The following is a 26,876-nucleotide window of genomic DNA, read 5'->3' on the forward strand; positions in this document are numbered from 1 at the left end:
AAATTTCCTTGTCCTTCCAAATTATTTTTTTTTCTTTGGAGATTTTTGTAACAACCCTTTAGCAGGATATTCTAGTTTATACAGAACTGAAAATACTAGGACTGACTTAAAGAGGAAAGATTTGAGGTACAGATGCATCTTTTTAACTATGATGATTAAAAAGTTTGAGAAATATAGTTTCTAGGTAATTTAATAATTTTATTAATAAGACCAGCAGGTTATTAATTAAAAGATGATTTTTGATTGTCTCTCTTAGATCAAAGATCTCTATTGGCTTAGGACAATGGTTTATATGCCCTTTGAAGAGAAGCTGTTCTGGAGATTATCTACTCTACTTTGATTGGTTAATCAAATGAGAGGTGGATTATCTTGGGGTAAGTGATTTACATCATTCAAATCTTGATCAAAGAGACATCAATTTCCATATCACCTGTCTTGATTATAGGGAGAATCAACATTTTCTCTGGACCTGTGCTAGTATACACAATGAGCAGGATACTCGTTAGCCTAAACTTAAAATTTCTTTTACTGTCTGATTAGAACTTGGCCTGAGTAAATTCCTCATTGATTGATTTCTGGATGAGGAAATAGATAATAACTAATTGTTAAATAAAAGAGAGAAATATTCATTTCTCACATAACTAGAGGGTCATATAGAAAGGATATGATTTATCTACCCCATTCTGAAGCTTTCTGCTGGCCAAATCTCAAGGAGTATGGTCTTTCAGTTGCACTATATGTAAGGTAGGAGTACTGATCTTAGGCTAAGGTAAGGAAGAGAAAAGTTTAAAAATTTTAGAAGCTGGAAAGAGACAACCTTACATAAATACTCAACAAAAGAACCTGTGCATTATAAAAGGATACTTGTCAAGAGAATTGTGATGGCCATGTTAGCACCCTGGATACCTTAGAATCAGCTGGAGTCAGGATAAACAAAAGTCCTTGGTCTTTATTCTTTGTCTTTAGGGGTAAAAGTGAAGGAAATGGACACAAGATTTCCTCAACCTCTCCTCTTCTTCTCCTGCCCCAAAGTAACCCTGGCTAGTCTCACTCCACCTGAATGGAGTCCTTCCTCCTTCCTAATCCTTCCTACAAATCTCTGTATACACCAAACAATTGAGCCAACACAGAATAGTGGGAAGGGCCATTTTTCCAAACATAGTCAAATAGACTATTGTCCAATCAGTAATTAGCCTTAAGTGCTCAGTTGTCTGATCTCAGTGCATTAACTCAGTTTCAGCCCTTTACAGAGAATGTCTCAAAAGAATAGATTTTTGGAACTTAAAGAGACCTTCAGAATCATCTTGTCACAAATTTTTTTGCATTTGTGGGTGCTTTTCTCCCTTTTATGATCTCTTTGAGATACAAACCCAGTAGAGATACTACTGGATCAAAGGGTATGAATAGTTTTATAGCCCTTTGGACATAGTTTTTAATACTCTCTCCAATAAAGAGAATCATTTCACAATTACACCAATAATGCATTAATGTACTAGTTTTCCCACATTCCCTCCAACATTTATCATTATTTTTTTTCCTGTCACCTCAGCCAATCTGAGAGATGGAAGTGGCACTTTAGAGTTGTCTTAATTTGTATTTTTTCTAATCAATAGTGATTTAGATCATTTTTTCATATGACTATAGATGGCTTTTATTTCTTGATCTGAAAATTGTTCATATCTTTTGATAATTAATCAATTCAGGAATGACTTGTTCTTATAAATTTGAATCAAATCTCTATATATTTTTAAATGAGGCCTTTATCAGAAATACTGGCTATAAAAATTATTCCCCAGCTTTCTGCTTTCCTTCTAATCTTGCCTGCATTGGTTTTGTCTGTGTAAAACTTTTTAATTTAATGTAACAAAAATTATTCATTTTTCATTTCATAATATTCTCTATACTTCTTTGGCTACAAATTTCTCCTTTCTCCACAGATCTTAGAAGTAGACTATCCCTTGTTCTCCAAATTTACTTATAGTATTACTCTTTATGTCTAAATCATGAACCCATTTCAACCTTATCTTGATATAGGAGGTTAGATGTTGATCAATGCCTGGTTTCTGCCTTACAGTTTTCCAGTTTTCCTAGCAATTTTTGACAAATAATGAGTTTTTACCCTAAAATCTGAAGTCTTTGGGTTTATCAAACACAAAATTACTATAGAAATTTGTATTTGTCTTATGAACTATTGTGTCTTGTGAACCTACCTATTTCACTGATGCACTACTCTATTTCTGAACCAGTACTAAATGGTTTTGATGATGCCATGCATACCCTTTGATCAGCATTGTCACTACTGTCTCTATATTCCAAATAGATCATAAAAGAGAGGAAAGGGTCCACATGTGCAAAAATGTTTGTAGTAGCAAGGAACTGAAAATTGAATGGACATCCATTAATTGGGGAATGGTTGAATAAATTATTGGCTATGAATGTAATGGAATATTATTGTTCTATAAGAAGTGATGAGCAGACTGATTTCAGAAAAACCTGGAAAGACTTATATGGATTGATACTGAGTGAATTGAGTAGAAACAAGAGAACATTGTACACAGTAACATTATGATTATGTGATTGATGATCAGCCAATGGAATTGGCTTTTTTTCAACATTGAGACAATTCAAGGCAATTCTGATAGCCTTAAGATGGAAAAGCTATCTGCATCTAGAGAGAGAACTATGGAGGCTGAATATGGATCAAAGAATAGTATTTTCACTTTTTTGTTGTTATTGTTATTTGTTTGGGTTTTTTTCTTTCTCATGATTTTTTCCCTTTTGATCTGATTTTTCTTGTGTGGCATGATGAACATAGAAATATTTTTAGAAGAATTGTACATTTTCAACCTACATTAGATTGCTAGCTGTCTTGGAAAGGAGAAGAAAAAGAGAAAAATTTGGAACACAATATTTTGAAAGGGTGAATATTGAAAACTATCTTTGTATGTATTTGAAAAAAAACAAAATATTATAAAAAATTAAAATATAATTAAAAATAATCATCTTGTACAATCTCATTTTACATATGAGGAAGCTGAAGTCCTAAGAAGAAGAAAAGAATAGCCCAATATTCTATGGTTAGGAAGTAGTAAAGAAATAGGCTTTGAAAACTAGTTCTGACTTTCCATTATGTAAAGCTTCCTCATCCTACAAAATCATTTGATTTTTTTTCCTGGAAAGATTTTTTTGTACTCTTATTTTTTTCCTGAAAGAAGAAAATAGATTTCAGCTAAAATGGCATTTTTTAAAGATTAGGAGCTTTCTGAATAGAAAAAAAAATTATATTTATATCTCTGTTCCTTTTAGGTTGTAAGATCTATGAGGCAGAAATCACATCTCATATATTTACTTTTTTTTTTTTTGGTTAGTGGGAGGAGGGAAAGAGGAGAGGAAGATCAGGAAGATTAGCTTCCATCAGTGGGGAAACTCTTCCCTGATAAAGCTCCCAGGATACTGAGTAATGAGTTTGAGTGTAGGCACTAAATAATGAGACTGGTGTAGACACTAAATATTTGGGTTTGGTAATGGGACGAATTCAAATGGCCTTTCTCTTTTGCAAAAGGTAGGTTTATTTATGAGAAGTTGCAGATGAAATAAAAGGCAAAGGAAGCACTAGGAGCAGTAAACATGAAATAGATTTGGGAGAGCATATAGTTTAGTAAGGAAAGTAGTTTTAACAATCAACAGTGGAAAAGATAAGCTCCCCAGTGGAACTCACAATTAACCAGAAGAAAGAGAATATGCCATGAGATGGGAGTATGCCATTAACTGGCAGGCTAAATCCATAGAGTTTAGAGTTTTAAAAGGGTTAGTTACCAAGGAGAAAGACTCTTGGAGGCATGGGGGGGGGAATGAGAGGAAGGACCCCAAAACACAGGACACTGCCCAGAGCTAATCCAAAAGAGATTCAGCATAAATTGCATAGGCTATGGACAGATTTATAGGAGAAACAACCTCAGGAGTTTGACTTATCTTGGCCTTCAGATTGAATACTGCTAGGTAGGGTAGACTCACTAGGACTGTAAGATTGAGCTGATTCTCATCAAAGCCCTTCCCTGCTTGCCTTGGGGAATAATCTTATTTTCAGGCTTTCACTACCAACCCCACCTATTGACCTCATCACTGAAAATTCAGGGACTTTCTTACCATCTGTCACTAATATGTGATAGAATTGCTTTTTAACACTGTATATATTAGGTAGTTATTTAATATTTATTGAGTAAGTTAGGGAATGAATGACTCTACTGTTCCTCCTCATGTGTTTGAATGTTCTCTGAGTTAATAGCCTTACATTTCTCCACCCATTGAAATGATGTTTATTCTTAAAACCCAAATTCAAAATCCTCTTCCTTCCAATACTCTCTCCAAACTGCTTTAGCTTATGGAGGTTTCTCACTTAATTTCCTCCTGTACTTTTGTCCAGGAGTATAGATTTTTTTTGTTCTGTCATGTGGTCTGAATAGTTTGTGCCACTATTGATGCAAACCAATATGCTCCAAAGTTACAGTAAACTCAGCCAGCATGGTACTTTACAAACAAGGCTCTTCTTTGTGAATAGATTTTGGAAGCTCTATGAACTTGGATGTGAAAAAAATTACTAACCTGTATAAAATTTAGAATTTCCTTCCCATGAAGGAAATTTTTTAAATTCCTATGAATTAAAAAAAAAAAAATCTAGGGAATAATAAGGAAAGGACTAAACATTTACATAGTGCTTGACCTTTTTGCTTAGCCCTTTTTTACAAATATTATTTCTTTTGACCCCAACAACAATTCTACAAAGTTTTTATTATTATTATCTCTGCTTAATAATTAAGGAAACTGAGATTAAGTGGCTTGCTAATTACATAGCTAGTCTCAGAACTTGAATTGAAATCTTCCTAGTTTCAGACCCAGAATTCTATCTTCTGTACCACCTAGTTGCTTTTGAGAGTATATCCATAAGTTTCTCAAGGCTGACAAAGGGTTCACAACATAAAAAAGATTCAGAACCACCTCCCCCCCCCCAGCTTATATAATAGATATGTATATGAGTCATTCCAGTGGAAATATAATATTCTAAAGATATTTTCCAGGAGGGCACAAGGCAACCATATAGCACAGTGGATAGGGCATTGTACTTGGAGGAATAAAGAACTAAGGTTAAATTCAACATCATGGGCAGCTAGGTGGTACAGTGGATTGTACAGTAATGGCCTGGTGAGGAGCTGGCCCTGGAGTCAGAAAGAAAACCAATGAAATTGCACTGGTCTCTAATCCCTGCTACTAGGGAGACTGAGGCTGGTCATTGTTTGAGCTGAAGAATTCTGAGATAGGGCCAAGAGGTCAAAAATTTCAAGTCATCCAGCATCAATACAATGACCAGAGCATCAGGGAAACCACAATATTGCCTCAAAAGAGGTGAATCCTCCAGGTTAGGAACAGGATGAGTCAACTTCAGTGCTGAGCAGCAAAAGGATAGGCTTTTAAGGAGACTTTTAGCCTGGACAAAATAAGGAGACTCATTTTCAAAACAAAGATTATCAGGGAAGATATTCCTACTTTATTGAGAGACTGAACTAGATAAGAAGATATTAAGCTCTCTTACAGCACTAAGATTCTATGAGTCTTTCCTCACTTAATTTAACAATTATTTCTCCCTGTTTAACTTTTTCTTACTTTTTTTTCAATTATATTCTGAGCTCCCTGAGAATAGGAACAATTTTTTAAAAACTAATTTTTTTTTTAATTGGGAGAGTTGTGCCCAAAGGGCTATCAAACTGTGCATATCCTTTGATCCATCAGTGTCTCTACTGAATCTATAGTCTAGAAAGATGATGAAAGAGGAAAAAGGACCCATGTCAAGTCCGGGCTAGCTCCTGAAGGGCTCAGAATCAGTCCTAGTCAGGAAAAGCAAAAGTCTTTGCCCCACATTCTGGGTGCCAAAATATAAAGTTCTGTCATCTCTAAGTTATAATCCTTCTCTGAGAGGGGTCTCTTTTTTGTATAATCTTTTCCTCTGTGAGCAAGTTTCTTGGGAGGCTTCTGGAGCCTTCCCCTCCAAAAGCATGGGATTGCTAAACTTGTGAATCCATGGGACGTCTTCTCTTTGACTTTGAACAGTCTTCAGACTCAATGTTGCCTCTTTTTATCCTCCCCAAAAATGGGCTTGTTGGTACTTCCAGGGCTTGTGGGAACTCCTTACTGACCAATGAGCTTGCTTCTTTAAAGTAGTCCTGCAAAGGTGTAGACTCCCTTAAAGATTTGAACTAAAGGTGTGAATTCTGAGCTAGAGAATTGTTAAGTGACAACTTAGCACTTAGTAAGAACCTAACAAGACACACATGTACAAAAATATTTTTAGCAACTATTTTTGTGGTTGGAAGAACTTAGAAATTGATTGGATGCCCAACAATTGGAGAATGGTGAATAGGTTATGGTTTTTGAATGTAATGGTATACTACACATAGTATAGTATCTTTATTTTCCACTTTGATGAACTTTAACTTTGTCTGAGATCATGATTACTATCACTGCATTTTTTACATACTAACTTCTACTCTTACTCTTTATTTTATTTTTGTGTGTCTCTCATTTTTATCATGTTTCCTGAAAGCAACATCTTGTTGAATTCAACTTTTTAATCTGCTGTTTCCATTTTATGGGTGAATTTGTCCCATTCACTTTCTAATCTCCAATTACTTATGTATTTTCCTCCTTCCTATTTTTCCTCTTTACCTTCACTCTATTTGCCCTATCCCTCCTCACTCCTCTGCTTTACTTCTACCTGTTACTTTTCCCTCTCATTCCTTAAAGTACCCACCTTTACAACAGCCCCTCCTTTATTCTTCCCCCATCCTCTTGCCCCATTATTTCTTCATGAATCTAGAAGACTTTTATATCCTTCCAGATATATGTTGTTCCATTTTAAATCCATTTCCAAATAAAGTAAGATTCCTACTCATTTTTACCTTTAATAGCTTCTTCTATATCAATTTTAACTTTTATACTTCATTTGTATGAGGTAATTACTTCTTTTTATTTCTCCCTACATGGTTGTATTTTATTTAGAACTCCATCATATTGGATTTTTTTTCAAAGTACTCAAATAATGATGACAATCATAAAAGTAAAACTAATATTTTCACATGTATGAAGCAAATAATTTGATTTTATTAATCCCCTTATAATTGGTCTTTAATGTTTATCTTATATTTCTCCTAGATGTTATATGTCAAAATTTTCCTCAAGTTCCTGGGTTTTTATTCAGAATTATACTTAACTTTTCGTAAGTTGCCCTTGGTTGTAACCCCAATTTTTTTGCCTCTGGAATATAGTATTCTAAGACTAATGGCTCTTCATCACAGTTGCTACTAGGTTTGGGTAATCCTTATTGTAGTTGTATAATATTAATTTTTTTTTTTTTTGCTTCCAATATTTTCTCTTTAACCTATGACTTTGGAACTTGGCTATGATAACTATTTCTTTAAGTTTTCCTCCTGGGATCTCTTTCATATGGTGATTGGTAGATTTTTTTTTATTTCTACTTTGCCTTCTTCTTCTAGAACTTCAGGGCAATTTTCGTTGATAATTTCTTGTAAAATATCAAGATTTTTTTAATCATAATTTTCATTAATCTGACTATTCTTACATTATTTATCATCAATCGGTTCTGTAGATTCATTGTTTTTCTGATGAGATGCTTCAGTTTCTCTTTTGATTTTGTTTTATGATTTCTTGGTTTCTTAGATGTCATTAACTTTCCCTTACCCAGTTCTAGTTTTCAAAGAATTATTCTCTATCTTAAGTTTTTGATCTTCTATTTTAAGTTGGTAGACTTTCTTTTCATAGTTTTCTCTATTTTCTTGTATTACTCTTATTTTTTCCTCAATCTCTCTTTATTTTTAAGTTCTTCTAAGAATTATTTTTGTTCTTGGGACATCTGATATTTCTCATTGATAAAACAGTGGCTTTTTTTTTTTAAATTTTTTTTAGTACTATTATCTTCTGCTGAATATGAACCCAGAGCTTCTCTATTCTTATACTATTTATGGTTGGGTTCTTTCTTCTTTGCTTGCTTATTTTTATTTATATATTTATTTATTGGTTTATTTTCTTTTTAGCTTCTATTAGTTTAATTAAGTTGCAGTCCTGAGATATGGGGAATGATGCCCCAAGCTTCACGTCCTTCTTCCTGTTATTTTCTGAGCTTCCCCAAGCCCAACCATTGACACTCTTCTCCATTCCTAAGGCACAGGTAGGTCACTTAGCTACGCTATAAGGCAAGTGATAGTGCTCCCTGCAGTCCCTCCAGTGGCTACAAACTACAACTGTATACATACATATATACATACACATGCACAAATATATGTGTGTATATATCTCTAATGCTTTGCACATATTAAAACTCTACATTCTTGTTGTTCAGTTGCTCAGTTGGTTAGTGTCCAACTCTTTGTGAACCCATTTGAGTCGACTTGGCAAAGATGCTGGGGTAGTTTGTCTTTTCTTTTTTAGAAGAAACTGAAGCAAACAGGATTAAGTCCCTTTTCCAAGGTCACACACCTAGGACGTATCTGAGGCTGTATTTGAACTCAGGTTTTCCTGATTCTGGGTCCAGAACTCTATCTATTACACTCTCTTGCTGCCCCAGAGTTCTATATAAATGTTGACTTTTGTAGAGTTTCATATAGTAGGTATTTAATAAATGTATATTAAATTAAAGTGGATAATTATTTCCTTCTGAATTCTATCTCCTTTCTGAATCTATAGCGTAAAAACCCCAAAGCTTCTTTTCCAGATAGCAAACTTCTGAAACAACATTTCTAATGCCTCCTAAAAGTTGACTGAATAATACTTTAGAATGGGCATGAGAAAGGTAGAGAGTATGTGCAAATATATATTTACCAATATCTTCAAGACTCTGCTCCCTTTACTCTCTCTTTTTCTTCTTTTCTTTTCTTTTTTTTTTTTTTGCTGAGGCAATCTAGGTTCAGTGACTTGCCCAGGGTCACACAGATAGGATGTGTTAAGTGTCTGAGACCAGATTTGAAATCAGGTCCTCCTGAATTCAGAATTGGTGCTCTATCCACTGCACCACCTATTCCTTTGCCTAGTTAATTGAGAACCTGGACTTCCGAGAATTAGCCCTAAACTAATAATTACTTCTGCCCTACCCCTAATCCTTTCATCACTGGAGAACCTCTTCCTCTGTATATTTCCAATATGGTGCTTGACGCTGCTCTTTCCTCCTCTTTCAAGTGCCCCAAGTTCTTGGCAGATATCTTTTCAGATACAAAAGAAATGGAAATTCAAGGATGTTGAATTCAAGGAGAATTGCATTTCCTATCTTCCTGTGGCTTTGCTGATCTATTGTTTCTACTCACCTATTGGAAAATATTAGAAATTCACTCTTCTGCCCAATATTTCATCTTTCTCACCAGCCCACCTGACACATAGTCACATTTCAACCCTTCATCTAAGATCAGCTTACATTGTCTCAAGTGGCACAAAATTCACTTCAATCAGATATATCATTATCAGACTAAAGAGATTTCCATTTGGTCTATCCATTTAATTCCAGTATAACTCTCCTGTCTAACCAGGCTGATGGCTCCAGTTCTACCAAGATTTCTGTCTGAGAAAGAAATTTTTACTCTTTGTTTTCCCCTACTCTAGTCAGAGAAACTTTTAAAATGACAAATTTATACATTTACACTAGTATTTATTTTCCATTTCTATGATCTATTTTTGATGATAGATTATTAATAACATTTTCAATTTTTGCTTCCTTCCGTTACTAAAATCTGTTAAAGATTCCTTTTCCTACTTCAATTTAGAAGTCTAAAATAAACTTTAAGTTTATTCATAGAGCAGATTGAATACACAAATTCTTATTTACTGACCTGTATCCTAGTGTGATAGGAAGAGTGGAGTCCAGAATCAGAAGCTGTTACAAATGTTGTCTTTTAAAGTATTCAAAAGATTCTCCTACAGTGCTTTCATAGTGTGGAGGCTGTCTTGGGATTTCCTTAGCCTAGGATATTTAGCATCACCAGATAATGAGGGAAATGGGAATGGCTGATTCTTGGTCATTGCAGTCTAGTATATGTTTTTAAGTTGATTATGTAGTGAGAGTGATGTTTGAGTACTTATAGAAATTTGTTGAAGTGAAATGGAAGGAAATATCTAATTGAATCCAGAACCTAAATTTCTTGTGTTCTCACTGTATTGAAGATGGAAGAAATTATGTACGGGTACCTGTGTAACTCTGCTCCAAAGATCAAACACCAGAGATAGAGAACTAAGGAATGAATAATCTCCAGCCAGATTCATTTGTGAATGGACTGGCTTTATTCTTTCATTCCTAGAGAAAGGGCCTAGTTGTAGAGATGAAAAATAATATGTAACTTTCAAACAATCTGAGTCATTTTGGTATTTGCTATTGATATCATGAGAAATAGAGCCAATTTTAGATTCCTAAAACTTCCAATTCACTTATGAGACTAAATTGCCATATTTTTCAAAGTAATTTCATGGTACATACACAAAACAATATTGTGAACAAACCATGAGAGAGAGAGAATAAAAATTATTAAATAATTTCCTCAGATGGGCACACATATTTTTGTTAATTTTTGCAATACATTCCCTATGTAACAATGAGAACAATATTCCAGAGTGTGTCTGTAAATACAATATCTACAATGAGGGTAGAATAATTAGTGAATCTTTTGTTGAATTTAATTTGCTGACTAAACTAGGTCTTTTGTGTTGAATAGGTACATTAGCATATGAAAGTTGGGGAACTTTTTCCCTTGAGTTTAGATCCTTGATGTGAAATTCAAGATTCTTGTTCATATGCAAAAAGCTCTAGTAAGTAAAGAACCTTACTTATACAAGTAAATAATTAGCCATCTAAAGTATAGAAAAGAATCTGCTAATAATTCTTCCCTCATTATGGATGTTGGCCAGAGTTTTGAATACACATTCAGGATACACAGTATATATTAAATGACCATAAAAATTAAGTCATTTATTGCTTTAGACCTATCTTCAGTTTATATTAGCAACTTTCAAAAATTCAGTGGTTTAGGAAAGACCTACATTTGTCCATAATAGTTCTTTTGAGTCCAAATGTGTTCAAATACACTTTATTCCCAGAATGTCTGAGAATGTGAACTAGTTTTATCTGGTACTTAAGGTTTTGGAGGTAGGTCATCCATCAATTTTATTGAAATAAAGAGTTACTCTCTCATATTTACACAATAGGACTAAAAACAAAAAAAGGAACTAGTGTTGAAATAAGGATCTCTGAATAATATGCCAATTACCTTTTCCCTTTTGAATAATATTTTCGGTTAAGCTAAATGTTTGCCCTTCTGGTACCAGGAGGTAGAAGACCAAGCCAACAAAATATTCCTAAGTCCATCTCAATTTAATTCATTTTTCAATTGATAAACATTCATTAATGAAAATGTGAATATGCCAACCTCCTTGATTTTCCTGGAACACCCCAATTATCCAGGTTATTGAAGGGAACTGTATGGGACTGATTTGACCAATCAATATACAGAATGATTTGACAAACCAAAAACCCTTTATGATGACAATGACACATATAGTTCAAGACTTACAAATAAAGTATGACAAGATGTTTTTAAGGGTCCAAGTCTGGTCTGAGCTTAGTTTTCACTAATTCTGCACTTCCAGCTGGGTTTACTCTTGGTCACCACAAAGGAATGTTGGTTTGTGAACCCATTCTACATTCTGATTGGTCAGGTGAGTTCTATATAATTCCCCCTGAATAATTAGGATGTTCCAGGCAAATTAAGGTAGTTCATTCATTTTCACACAACTAAAAGTTATTTGTTCAGAATTCTTATCTCACTCCCAAAGGACAAAAACTAGAGAAAATGGGCATAATACTTATTTATTTTTTGCTGGGGCAGTTGAGGTTAAGTGACTTGCTCAGGGTCACACAGCTAGGACCTGTAAAGTATCTGAGCTCAGATTTGAACTCAGGACTGGTACTCTATCTACACCATCTAAATGCCCCCATAATTCTTAATGATAGAAATGACATATAAGTGTAATCATTCTCTGGGAGCAGATTTCTTGATGGGCTTTTGGAGGCAGCCTTAGTTTTAGTTCAGTTTCAATAATCACCTCAAATGCAGCCAGGAGTTAAAGTCCAAATCCTTTATTGTCTTTTCCAAAATCTTCTCTCCTTCACTTGGGGCTCAGCTAGTTTTCTGGAGGCCTTCCTCTCTCCTTGGTTCCCGAGAACTCTTGTCTGAATGTCTCCATCCAGCACAAAGGTAGAAGTGGGAATGACTCTTGACTCTGAATCTCCTCAAGCTTCCAGTGGGCTTGTCCTTTTATATGCTCTTTTAAAGGTGTGAAAGGTGTGAACTCTGAACTAGAGAACTGTTAAGTACCATGCTAAATTAGACAAGCGACTTAGCACCTTATAAGAATCCTAACATATAAGGAAGAACTTTCTAACAAAAATGGTGATTTTATACTGAAATAGATTATCATAGAAGGGTATAAGAATTGATTTATGAGGATTTCTGCCATAGAACTGATTGTATATATACATACCTGTGTGAAGTTGGGATGAACCCCATTACATTTGAGTTTCTTTTTAATGTAATAATTCTTTAACTATTAATAGGTCATCTTAATTATATCATGTAATATTGATATTTTTGCTTTATGGGAAAAAACACAAAATATGGGGGCTCAGGATTTTAGGAAACACAGAGTCTCTATTTCTTCTTCACTCTATAATTTGGAAAGGTGAGATTCAGAAAGGTGACTTGTATTAGGTTCCAAGCATAGTAAGTGGAACTTCAAATTATTTTCTGCACATTGATTTAAAGAAGAAAAAAAGTTATGAGACAGTTGGTTTCTGATTTCTTATGGCATAAGGCACTATAAAATGAACTGTTTTCTTATCTTTGAAAAAAATTTGAAGTGATTCAAATTAGAAATTGGAAAGAAATTTATAAATAATTATACAAATTGCATGACTAAAATAATGAAGTTAAAACCAACATTTTGATAATCTATATAGCTGACTTAGAAGTGTTGTCTCTAGATCCAAAGCTTAGAAGATCCCCATTAACTGTGTTGGTTTTTAAGAAAATTAAAACCAGAATAAAATGGCTTAATATCAGATAAAGAAAGATTTTTCCAATGAAAATACAAGGATTCAAAACTCTTCCAGGATTTTATAAAGTTTATATATAGTGAAGTCTTAAAAAGTATGATAACTAATCAGTTGAAAAATTATCAAACATCTGCAATGCCAATTACACTGACACATGCAGAAGTTACAAAAACTCCTAAAGAACTATTTAATGGAAAACTTACTCTTTCTGAAAGCAGTCCAGAAGTGAAGTGGACAGTTCTAATTATTGAAGTTCTTTTTTACACTGAGGTGAAGTTATCTTGTAATTTCTACCTAGTATTCCCAGTTCCGCTCTTTGGTGCCTAGTTTAATTGTCCTTCCACAGTGCAATCGCCCTGAAGACTACTGCTGGGCACTCCTTCTCTGGCATGGGGAATCAAAAGTAAATTTAGTGAACAATTTGGAACCATGCCCAAAGGGCTATCAAACTGTGTATACCCTTTGATCCACCAGTGTTTCCCAAAGACTGTATCCCAAAGAGACCATAAAAAAAGGGAAAAGGGCCAACATGTGAAAAAATTTTTATAGCAGCCCTTTTTGTAGGGGCAAGAAACTGGAAACTGAATGGATAACCATCAGTTGGGAATTGGCTGAATAAGTTATAGTATATGAATGTTATGGAATATTATTGTTTTATAAAAAATGATCAGCAAAATTATTTCAGAAAGACCTGGCGAGACTTACATGAACTGATGCTAAGTGAAGTAGAACTAGGATGTCATTGTTCACAGCAACAATAAGATTATGTAATGATCAATTCTGATGGACTTGGCTCTTTTCAACATTGAGGTGATTCAAGCCAGCTTCAATAGACTTGTGATGGAGAGAGCCATCTGCATCTCGAAAGAGAACTGTTGAGACTGAATATGGATTACAATATAGTTTTTTTTTGTTTTTTTTTTTTACCTTTTTTGTTGTTGTTTGCTTGCTTTTTGTTTTCTTTCTCATTTTTTTTTCTTTTTGATCTAATTTTTCTTGTGGAAATAAGTATAAAAAATTGTATATATTTAACACATATTGGATTACTTGCTATCTAGGGAAGGGTGTGGGAGAAGGAAGGAAGAAAAATTTTGAACACAAAGTTTTGCAAGGGTGAATGTTGAAAATTATCTTTGCATGTATTTTGAAAATTAAAAAGCTACCAAAAAAAGGAAATTCAACTCTCAGGCAATACAATTCCATGGATTCTCAAGGAAAGATCTATGCCAAACTTCCAGTGTACTTATTATAGCAAACTATTTAGACTACTTATTGTAACCAACTAGTTATGCAATTAGATAAAAACATCTATATCATGTGTATATATGTGAATTTTAGGAGTTGTCCTTTTAAAGGTTATAGGAAGTATGGTGATAACATGAAAAAATAAATTTGAATTGTTTTATAATATCATTTATCTGCATTTATCCAGACAAACCAGGACTCTCTAGTGCACCAGTATGTTATAGAAAAGATCCTAGATTCTTGAAAATGATGGAAAAGATGAATAAGATTTAGCAATATTCCATCATGCTAGAAAAGGAAGTATGGTTCCAACAACAAATTATTTCTGCTTTCTAGGGAACAACTTTTATAGGCTTTATTTATAGATGCTTTAAATCAGGGGTTCTCAAACTACAGCTCACCATGTTATGGCAAATGGGCTGATGGGTGGAGACAGAATGTGAGTTTTTGTTTTTACTATAGTCCGGCCCTCCAACAGTCTGAGGGACATGAACTGGTCCCCTATTTTAAAAGTTTGAGGACCACTGCTTTAAAGTTATTGTGTTTTGTGTTTATTTTTTAAGTTTGCCTATGACCATAGTAGATTTTTGAAGTCAGGTTCTTTTTTGTTTGTTTGTTTGCTCATATTTCCATTCTACTTCTTGCCTTTAGTCTTTCTATTAATGTTGTATTCTGTTCCCCTTTGGGGTGGGGAGGGTGTCTGGCTTGAGCTTCTCTTTCTTGTTTCTCTGCTGCTTTCACAGCTCGTTCTAAAATGGTATGATGTGGAAATGGGTTTGTTCAGTGCTCTCTGAGTCTGATCTCAGCAAATTCTTATCTGTTAGCTTATGTGTGATTGAGTTTCTATAGATTGCTGCTGGACTGAAGTACAGTTAGTCCACTGGGAGATTCTGTAGGTTCAGAACTTCTGAGCTATTGACTCTCTTGGTTTTGTTTGCTTGTCCCAGGTTATTTCATTGCAGCTTGTGTGTGGGACTGATGGTTAGAATGAAGTCCACACTCTGCTATTGAGCTCAGGACTGCATAGCTATGTTTCTGTATCTTGTTCTTACTTCTTATGCAGGTAGGGTGCCTGTTATCTCCCTCCTTCATTCTTCTCTTTCAAGAATTTGTAATCTGGAACTGGGAATAACCAACAGAGATTCCAGATGGCACCTGTTCCTGCTTCCAGTGCTATCACAGGGATCTACTAGGAAATCTTTCTGCCCAAATGTTCATTCCCTTTACTACTATACTCTCTAGGTATTATACTCTCCCTACTACTACTCTAGCCACTACAGCCCACCACTGCTATCACTTACTGCTGGGATTTTTCTTCACAATACATCCAACCAGTCCCTACTTTAGTATCTACAGAGCTCTCTGTCTTCCATAGCTGTCCATAGCTAGAAAAAAATTACTTATTGTGACTTTTTCTTGGCTTTCTCAATTAGAATTTGATTTGGCATGCTTTCTAGTCCATTATGGAGAAGTTTATAAAAGAACAAAGACAAAATTTCTACCTCTCAGCCCACCAACTTTACTCTGCCCTTTAGGCTAGCCTTCATAAATACAAGCATCTCATCAGCAGTAGGTTGGACATTTGTTGATGGATTCTTTGGCAATAAAAATACACATAAATTAAGAAAAATAAAGAATGTCCAAAAGTCCTATGTAGCCCCCTTCTTTTATAGTGATAGTGGCAAAGTATTAGAAAAGAGGGAAAGTATGGCTAAAAGTCATACAGTCTTAAAAACTTCTACAAATCTTATCTTAGCTATTCATATTCTAAATATGAAGTCCACAAATGAAGTCCACTCTGAAAGAATGACATCCTATCAATCTGTTAGAATGTTAGCTCCTTGAGAGTAGGGATTGTTTTATTAATATTCATTTGAGAAGTGTTTTTTGAGCAGTTGAAATATTGAAAATAAATAAAAATAGAAGTTTTAAATGTAGCTAAATAGAATGGTTCACATGATATCCTAGAAGACAAATAAAAAGATTGGAGAAACTGGTTCTCCTAAAAGTCTAAAGGCAAACACATGTTATTTCACTTAGTCTTATGAAAATTTATTTTCATCTTTAAAAGAATTGCAATTAAAAAGTCAAATTTGAGTGGAGGCCAGAAAGAAGTAAAGTCTCTCTGAAAAATTAAAAAAAGATCCTTCAAACTTAATAAATATGCACATTAATATTTATAGAGAAGGGCAGCCACATACAAAAGAAAATATCATTCAGGAATAAGAAAGTGGAGTCTTATGAACTACCCAGAAAACTTACCCACTACATATCTTGAATACTTTCTCCCAGAAAACAATTAAGCAAGCACCAACATAACCACAATAGGAGAGGAATTTTAATTTTGAAAAGCAACTCATTACTACTTATGAGTTATTGCTAAACCTACGTAGATTCAGACCACCAAGTCATTAGAACAAAGATAAAATTACTACTAAACTTGAAAAAAGAACAAAAATCAGAAAAATATGGAGCATGCAACAACTATAACTCAGGTCTGAATAACTTAGAAAAATCCAGGGATAGTTAAAAAAAAAAAAAAAAAAGGAGGGGCAGGGAATAAGTGAAATAAAATATATCAATCATTTATTTACATTCCTTGAGGTCATTTAATTGACATAAATCATTATCTACAACAAGCAGACCTAACGTACTTAGAAATAGCCTAAACTAGGAAACAACATTATTGCCAAGCAGAGATATGGAGAGTAGGTTAAACTAATTCAGAATATAACTTAAAAGAATTGAGAGAGAGGGGTTTGTGAAAATTGCTTAAGTATATCTACTTAGCAAGATAACATCAACAAAAGCTGACATGTAAGAAGAATGGCAGTTGAGATACCAAAAACGCACAGGAAACAACTCTTGGAAAAAATCCAGTAATAAAACCCATGGCCTCAAATATCTATACATAATTGAGTTTAAACAAAGAGAATATGAACTAGAAGGTCTTGTTCAACCAGAAAAATTTGATCTATTCAACGTCACTGAGATTTGATGGAATGAGAACCAAGACTGTGCAGCATAGGTAAAAAGGGTAGAAGTGACATTATATTTTGAGAAGGCAAACTCATGTGAAAAAATCCAGGTCCCAGGAAGGGGGAAGAATGAAGAACAATGGTGAAAACCAATGGAGAAAAAAAAAAAAAAAAAAAAAAAACAGAAGTGAGTTTTTTGTCATTTCAGAGCAGTAGAAGAGAAAAAGGAAATAATAAGGAATGTGGGAAACAGATTGCAACCTGGCAACAAGGAAGGTTGGAGTGGTGATGAGGGATTTCAGTTATGCAGTTATCTACCAGTACTCTTTAACTTATAACAGAGCAACAAACAGCTTCTTGGCTTGCCTTAATAATAATTTTATCTTTTGAAAGAAGGAAGAAACAAGAGTGAGTTCTCTTCTAAATCTGATCACCAAAATAACAGAATTGGTTGTTTGAGTGGAAATGATATGGAACTCTGGGAGGAAGTGACTGCTCCCTTTTAGACTGAGTAGTAGAAAAAAAAAGAAAAAGAAAAGTCAGATAGTGTTTACATGCACTTTAAATGTCAAAAGATTCAGAGAAAGCATAGGTAGGATCTCTTTAGTTTAAAGCTCTATAGAAATATACAATTTACCAAGATAATGTCAAAATGGATACATGTACATGAACTAAATATAAAAAGAGATATTAAAAGAAAATTAGAAAAACCATGGAATATATTACTTATCAGATTTATGGATAGGAGAATGTTTCATAAATAAACAAGAGAGAGATCATTGTGAAATAAAATATATATAAATGATATAAAAGATATGAAATAGGCAATTCTGATTGTAGCAAAAAGTTTTGTATAAATGAAACTAATGTAACTGAAATCAGAAGGAAAACAGAAAATTTTCAAGGGACAATTTTTATAGGTAATTTCTCAGGAAAGAAAACTCAGATCTCAAATATATGGAAAAGTTTGTCAAATTTATAAGAATGAGTCCTTCCCCTATTGATAAATAGTAAAGGGCTAGAACTGAGCAAATACACTTGGATAATGGAGCACGTGAGACTAGTCACTTTGAGTATTCTAAATAAATCATCTATAAAGACGCTGGAAGATGCTATCCACATCCAGAAAAAGAATTGAAAAACAGAAATGTATAGCATGATATATGCATATTTGTGTATGTGTGTGTGTGTGTGCGTGTGAAAAACACACATGAACACATACCTATGGCTAATGGTGAACTTGTCTAGATCAAGTTGGGGAGGGAGAGAGGAAGGGGAAAAAAAGTGCACAGCAGAGAATAATAGAAAACTCAGGAGGAAATACTGAAAAGCAGGATAGATTTGAAAATAATATATAGTATTTATTATATATTTTTTTGGAAAAAAATTAAATTGTGGAATGTAGATTCACAATTTTATATTGTGCTGTGTATATTTAATTTTTTGTCTTTTAGTATATAAATTCAAAATGAAAACAAATTTTTTAATTCTACAGAAATAAATTGAGGAGGTATAAGAAATACTCAAGAATGAACTTCTGAAGGCATAAAGGAATTCACCATCCAATTTATATTTTAAATGGCAGAAAGAGCAAGGAACAAAGGAAGATTACAAAAGTGTAACATGATCCTTTTTAGAACAGTGTTGGATAACTAAAACTCAGACTGACCTAAGGCTGTTGAGAAAAGCTAAAAGCAAGAAATGAGCTATTCTTTTTTTTTTAAGTTAAATTTCAGCAAAGAAAAGGATCAAGGAAAAAATTGAACCTCCAATTGAAAGTGGACAGGATAACAGACAGAAAAGACAGAAGTGCTTTTTAATTTTGCTTTTGTTTTCTCTACCTAGAAAAATTACTTTTGTCCTGGAAAGAACAGAACAAAAATGGCTAATAGGGAGTTGAGTAAGTTAAATAAGAAGGTAGTAAAGAGAATATTCCATAAGTTCTAGTCACCCAATCCAGATACTGAAAGATACTGTGGATATGACTCCTGAATTACTGTCTGCTGTATTTCAAAGAATAAGAAGAGAAGAGAAGAGAGAGAGACCGCAGATCTAAAGAAGGGCAAAAACCTGTAAAGAGAGAGAAGGAGGAGAGGAAGGAAGGTAGAAAAAAAGAGACAAAAGGGAGAGTGAGAGACAGAGACAGAGAGAGTACAGAGAGTTAGAAAAAAGAAAGAGGAGAGGAGGAGGGAGACAGAAAGAGACAGGGTAGCAACCAGGAAAAGGAGAGAAGAGGAAAAGAGGAGGGGGGAGGAGGCAGAGAGAGAGAGAGAGGGAGAAAGAGGAGAGGGAGAGGGAGGAGGGAGGGAGGTAAGAAGAGAGGAAAAGAGAGAGAGGGAGGGAGAGAGAGAGGAGGAGGGAGAGAAGGAGGATGGGAGAGAGAGAAAGAGAAATTTATAAGTTAAGGACCCTTAAATTATGTTCCTCAGAAAATTATTATTTTTTTTTATTTCTCAAATTTAATATATTTTCTTAAACATAATGACATGATAAAAGAGTGTACTGTCAGTATTACTACAGAAGACAGTCTTTTCTTGGTTTGGAAGTTTTATTATATTTTTCTCTCTTCTTTAACCTTTTCCATGCCCAATATTCATACAGAATACCCCAGAAAAAGTCTATAGCTACTAATCTTATTTATTAAAGTGCTTTGTAGTTTGGCCTATAATTGAAGGTTTTTCACCTCCCTATCAGAGTGGTTTTCCTCTGAAAATAAGAGACACTGGTAAAGAGTTCTATTTTTATTTAAAATTTACTTAGTGATTGTTATCTAACTGAATGGTATTCAGTCTCCATACTCTGTACCTTTTAATAGGCTGTACCCCATACCTGTAATTTTCTCCCTCCTTTTTCCAGTTCTTAGAATTCCTAGCTTCAAAGATCAACACTAGTATCTTCAGCTGCATAAGACCCATCCTGATTTTCTCCGTCTTTCCACATGTCTTAGTACATGAAGTTATTTTGTGTTTTACTTTGTAAATACAAAAAGGTAGGTATAATGTATAAAGAACTGGCCTCAAAACCAGGAAGATAGGTTGAAATCTTATCCTTGCCACACATTGATTAATCGCATAATTTCTGTCAAAGAAATCTAGAGTGTTCCCCAACTATATTAAGATATAATTGACAAAGTAAATGCTTAATAGATGCTTGCTCTTCCATCCAAACTTCCCTCCTTACACCTAAGATTTTAAAACAAAAAAAACAAGAAGAACAAAATCCTGGAAAAAGCTCTCCCAGCTCACTGGATTTCCTTCTTCAGGATTTTACAGCAAGAATTCCATTTGTGATCTTCATCAATGAAGAGATTTTTCTCATTGATGAGATCACAGATACATTAAAGTGTCCAAGTAGTGAAAATAAAGCCCCAAATACTCAGCCTCAAAAGGTTACTTACATATTTTAATTAGCACCCTGTGGTATTCTCCTTGCATTTGAAAAGAAGATATATCAAAAAATGTTAAATGGAAGAAAAAAATTTACACAAGAATAGTTCCCAAATAGTTTCCCTTCTAGTCTGAGCCAAAAAGCACAGTGAATTATAAGGCTTCTGAGCTCCCCAGAAGAGATTCAAGCTTAGGTATAATTGAGCACTTAAGGTGTTTTTTTGTTTGTTTGTTTGTTTTTTGTTTTTTTTTTTTTGTTTTTTTTGTTTTTAATTATAGCTTTTTATTGACAGAACAAAATCATGGGTAATTTTTACACCATTGTTCCTTGCACTCACTTCTGTTACAACTTTTCCCATCCCTCCCTCCACACCCTCCCCTAGATGGCAGGTAGTCATATACATGTTAAACATGTTAAAGTATTTCCTAGATACAATATATGTGTGCAGATCCGTACAGTTCTCTTGTTGCACAAGAAAAATTGGATTCAGAAGGTAAAATTAACAGTTTACATTCATTTTCCAGTGTTCCTTTTCTGGATGTAGCTGATTCTGTCCGTCATTTATCAATTGGAATTGGATTAGCTCTTCTCTATGTTGAAGATATCCACTTCCATCAGAATACATACTCATACAGTATCATTGTTGAAGTGTATAATGATCTTCTGGTTCTGTTTGTTTCACTCAGCATCAGTTCATGTAGGTCTCTCCAAGTCTCTCTATATCCACCCTGCTGGTCATTTCTTACAGAACAATAATATTCCATAATATTCATATACCATAATATACCCAACCATTCTCCAATTGATGGACATCCATTCATCTTCCAGCTTCTAGCCACTATGAAAAGGGCTGCCACAAACATTTTGGCACATACAAGTCCCTTTCCCTTCTTTAGTATTTCCTCGGGATATAAGCCTTGTAGTAGTATGGCTGGGTCAAAGGGTATGCACATTTTGATAACTTTTTGGGCATAATTCCAGATTGCTCTCCAGAATGGTTAGATTCTTTCACAACTCCACCAACAATGCATCAGTGTCCCAGTTTTCCCACATACCCTCCAACATTCATCGTTATTTGTTCCTGTCATCTTAGCCAATCTGACAGGTGTGTAATGATATCTCAGAGTTGTCTTAATTTGCTGATCAACAGTGATTTGGAACACTCTTTCATATGAGTGGAAATAGTTTTAATTTCATCATCTGAAAATTGTCTGTTCATATCCTTTGACCATTTATCAATTGGAGAATGGCTTGATTTCTTATAAATTAAAGTCAATTCTCTGTATATTTTGGAGATGAGACCTTTATCAGAACCTTTAACTATAAAAATGTTTTCCTAATTTGTTACTTCCCTTCTAATCTTGTTTGCATTAGTTTTGTTTGTGCAGAAACTTTTTAATTTGGTTTAATCAAAATGTTCTATTTTGTGATCAATAATGGTCTCAAGTTCTCCCTTGGACACAAACTCCTTCCTCCTCCACAAGTCTGAGAGGTAAACCATCCCATGTTCCTCCAATTTATTTATGATTTCGTTCTTTATGCCTAAATCTTGGACCCATTTTGATCTTATCTTAGTATGTAGTGTTAAATGTGGGTCCATGCTTAGTTTCTGCCATACTAATTTCCAGTTTTCGCAGCAGTTTTTGTCAAATAATGAATTCTTATCCCAAAATTTGGGATCTTTGGGTTTGTCAAACACTAGATTGCTATTTTTATTCACTATCTTGCCCTGTGAACCTAACCTATGCCACTGATCAACTAGTCTATTTCTTAGCCAATACCAAATGGTTTTGGTGACTGTTGCTTTATAATACAGTTCTAGATCAGGTACAGCTAGACCACCTTCACTTAATTTTTTTTTTCATTACTTCCCTTGAAATTCTCGACCTTTCGTTGTTCCATATGAATTCTGTTGTTATTTTTTCTAGGTTATTTAAATAGTTTCTTGGAAGTCTGATTGGTATAGCACTAAATAAATAGATTAGTTTAGGGAGTATTGTCATCTTAATTATATTCGCTTGGCCTATCCAAGAGCACTGAATGTCTTTCCAATTATTTAAATCTGACTTTATTTTTGTGGCAAGTGTTTTGTAATTTTTCTCATATAATTCCTGACTCTCCTTTGGTAGATATATTCCCAAATATTTTATACAATCAACCGTTATTTTGAATGGAATTTCTCTTTGTATCTCTTGCTGTTGGATTGTGTTGGTAATGTATAAAAATGCTGAGGATTTAAGTGGATTTATTTTGTATCCTGCAACTTTGCTAAAATTCTGAATTATTTCTAATAGCTTTTTAGCAGAGTCTTTGGAGTTCTCTAAGTATACCATCATGTCATCTGTGAAAAGTGATAATTTGATTTCCTCATTTCCTACTCTAATTCCTTGAATCTCTTTCTCGGCTCTTATTGCCAAGGCTAGAGTTTCTAGTACTATATTGAATGGTAATGGTGATAGTGGGCAACCTTGTTTCACTCCTGATTTTACAGGGAAAGGTTCTAGTTTATCACCATTACATATGATGTTTACTGAAAGTTTTAAATATATGCTTGTTATTATTTTAAGGAATAGTCCATTTATTCCTATACTCTCAAGCGTTTTTAGTAGGAATGGATGTTGGATTTTATCAAATACTTTTTCTGCATCTATTGAGATGATCATATGTTTTTTATTAATTTGATTATTAATGTGGTCAATTATACTAATAGTTTTCTTAATATTAAACCAGCCCTGCATTCCTGATATAAATCCCACTTGGTCATAGTATATTATCCTGGGGATGATTTTCTCAAGTCTATTTGCTAATATCTTATTTAAGATTTTAGCATCAATATTCATTAAGGAAATTGGTCTATAGTTTTCTTTCTCAGTTTTCAATCTACCTGGTTTAGGTATCAATACCATGTCTGTGTCATAGAAGGAATTTGGTAGGACTCCTTCAATCCCTATTTTTTCAAATAGTTTACATAGCATTGGAGTTAGTTGTTCTTTAAATGCTTGGTAGAATTCACATGTAAATCCATCTGGTCCTGGGGACTTTTTCTTAGGAAGTTGGTTAATAGCTTGTTCTATTTCTTTTTCTGAGATGAAACTATTTAGACTACTTACTTCTTCCTCTGTTAATCTGGGCAAGCTATATTTTTGAAGATATTCTTCCATTTCATTCAAGTTATCGAATTTATTGGCATAAAATTGAGCAAAGTAGCTCCTAACTATTGTTCTAATTTCCTCTTCATTAGTGGTGAGTTCACCCTTTTCATTTTCAAAACTAACAATTTGTTTTTTCTCTTTCCTTTTTTTAATCAGGTTTACTAAGGGTTTGTCTATTTTGTTGGTTTTTTCATAGAACCAACTCTTAGTTTTGTTAATTAATTCAATAGTTTTTTTACTTTCAATTTTATTAATCTCACCTTTTATTTTTTGAATTTCAAGTTTTGTGTTTGTCTGGGGTTTTTAATTTGTTCCTTTTCTAGCAATTTTAGTTGTAAGCCCAATTCGTTGGCCCTCTCTTTCTCTATTTTATGTAAGTAGGCTTGTAGAGATATAAAACTTCCCCTTATTACTGCTTTGGCTGTATCCCACACATTTTGGTATGATGTCTCATCATTGTCATTTTCTTGGGTGAAGTTATTAATTATGTCTATGATTTGCTGTTTTACCCAATCATTCTTTAGTATAAGATTATTTAGTTTCCAATTATTTTTTGGTCTATTTTCCCCCTGGCTTTTTATTAAATGTAATTTTGATTGCATTGTGGTCTGAAAAGGATGCATTTACTATTTCTGCCTTACTGCATTTGATTTTGAGGTTTTTATGTCCTAATATATGATCAATTTTTGTATAGGTTCCATGAACTGCTGAGAAGAAAGTATACTCCTTTCTATCTCCATTTAGCTTTTGCCAAAGATCTATCATATCAAACTTTTCTAGTATTCTATTTACCTCTTTGACTTCTTTCTTATTTATTTTGTGGTTTGATTTATCTAATTCTGAGAGTGCAAGGTTGAGATCTCCCACTATTATAGTTTTGTTATCTATTTCTTCTTGCAGCTCTCTTAATTTCTCTTTTAAGAATTTAGATGCTGCACCACTTGGTGTATATACTTTTAATATTGATACTGCTTCATTATTGATGCTACCCTTTAGCAGGATATAATGCCCTTCCTTATCTCTTTTAATTAGATCAATTTTTGTTTTTGCTTGATCTGAGATGAGGATGGCTACTCCTGCTTTTTTGGTTTTGTCTGAAGCATAATAGATTCTGCTCCACCCTTTTACTTTTAGTTTGAATGTATCACCCTGTTTCAGGTGTATCCTGTAAACAACATATAGTAGGATTCTGACTTTTAATCCAGTCTGCTAAAGGCTTCCTCTTTATGAGGCAGTTTGCCCCATTCACATTTATGGTTAGAAGGACTAATTCTATATTGCTTGCCATCCTGTTAACCCCTGCTTATGCTTTTCCCCTTTCCTTCCCTCTTACCCCCCTACCCAGTATTAAACTTGTGAACACCACTTGCTTTTCACAGCCCTCCCTTTTTAGGATCCCTCCCCCACCTTAAAGTTCCTCCCCTTATTTTACCCCTTTTCCTTGAGATTTCTATATTCCCTTCCCCTTAGCTTACTCCTTCCCTTTCACTTTTCAATGAAGTGGAAGAAGTTTCACCATAAATCGAATATGTCTATTGATACACGCTATGTTCATCTCCCTCCTTTCTTTCTCTCAGATATAATAGGTTACCTTTGCCTCTTCATGAAATGTAGTACCACCACTTTACACTTTTTTATGATATAATTTCCTTTCCACCTCTAGTTTCTAAGACAAATTGTACATATGTTCTTTATAAATTTTTTTGGCAGAAGTATAGTTCTCAAGATTTCTTTTTACCTTTTTAGAAATCTCTTGAGTTCTGTATTTGAAGATCAAACCTTTTATGTAGGTCTGGGTTTTTCATCAAGAATAGATGGAATTCATTTATTTCATTAAATGTCCATCTTCTTCCCTGGAAAACGATGCTCATTCTTGCTGGGTAAGTTATTCTTGGCTGCATACCAAGTTCCTTAGCCTTTTGGAATATCATGATCCAGGCCCTTCATTCTTTTAATGTGGATGCTGCTAGATCCTGGGTTTTCCTTATTGTGGCTCCTCCATACCTGAAATGATTTTTTCTAGCAGCTTCCAATATTTTTTCCTTTGTCTGATGGTTCTTGAACTTGGCCACTATATTTCTTGGCGTTTTGATTTTAGGGTCCCTTTCAGTAGGTGATCGATGAATTTTTTCAATGTCTATTCTACCCTCTGTTTCCAGAACGTCTGGGCAGTTCTCTTTGATAATTTCCTCGAAAATGGTGTCCAAGCTCTTTTTTTCCTCACATTTTTCAGGGAGTCCGATTATTCTCAAATTGTCTCTCCTGGATCTGTTTTCCAGGTCTGTTGTCTTTCTAATAAGGTACTTGACATTCTTTTCAATTGTTTCATTTCTCTGGTTTTGCTTGACCACCTCTTGGTTTCTCCTTGAGTCATTCATTTCTACTTGTTTGAGTCTAATTTTCAATGAAGTATTTTCTCATTTTTTTTATATCTTTTTTGTAATTGTCCAATTGTGTTTTTATCTTCTATGGAATTTTTTTCCATTTTATCCATTTAATTTTTAGAGAGCTGATTTCTTTATCCAGCTCACTAATCCTGTTTTCCTTGGAGTTGTTTACCTTTTCCAATTCACTAATTTTATTTCTCAATGATTTGTTTTCTGTATCCACTCTGTCTTTAAATGCATGGAATGACTTCTCCAGGCTCTCTTGCCAAGCTTCCCTTTCCTTTTCCCATTTCTCTTCCAGCTCTCTTGTGAGAGCCTTTTTGATATCTTCTATGAGATTCTTTTGTATTGAGGAGCAAATCATATCCCTCTTAGGGGATTCCTCTGGGGACAGTCTGTTTTTAGTCTCCTCAGTGTTTGAAGTCTGCTCTCTCTCCACACAGAAGCTGTCAATGGTTAGAGCCCTTTTGAATTTTTTGTTCATTTTGTCAAGAGCGGAATGGAAGAAAACAAACTGAGGAGAAGGTCTGTTTGGGGGGGGGGATGGAGCTGGATGGTGTTAATGGGCTTC

The 26,876-nt window shown here is 34.1% G+C and overlaps 1 long non-coding RNA gene across 1 annotated transcript in view; it reads left to right on the forward strand.

The window, feature by feature from the left end:
• The first annotated feature begins 256 nt into the window (after nucleotides 1–256).
• Nucleotides 257–26,876, forward strand: part of LOC141562916 (uncharacterized) — a 74,945-nt gene continuing 48,325 nt past the window's right edge. Inside the window, exons 1-3 of the long non-coding RNA XR_012488281.1 lie at nucleotides 257–374; nucleotides 7,204–7,267; nucleotides 8,103–8,236. This is a non-coding gene — a long non-coding RNA (uncharacterized LOC141562916). The remainder of the gene's footprint in view (nucleotides 375–7,203; nucleotides 7,268–8,102; nucleotides 8,237–26,876) is intronic.

Source organism: Sminthopsis crassicaudata, chromosome 3, assembly GCF_048593235.1.
Source record: "Sminthopsis crassicaudata isolate SCR6 chromosome 3, ASM4859323v1, whole genome shotgun sequence".
NCBI classification, from domain to species: Eukaryota; Metazoa; Chordata; class Mammalia; order Dasyuromorphia; family Dasyuridae; genus Sminthopsis; species Sminthopsis crassicaudata.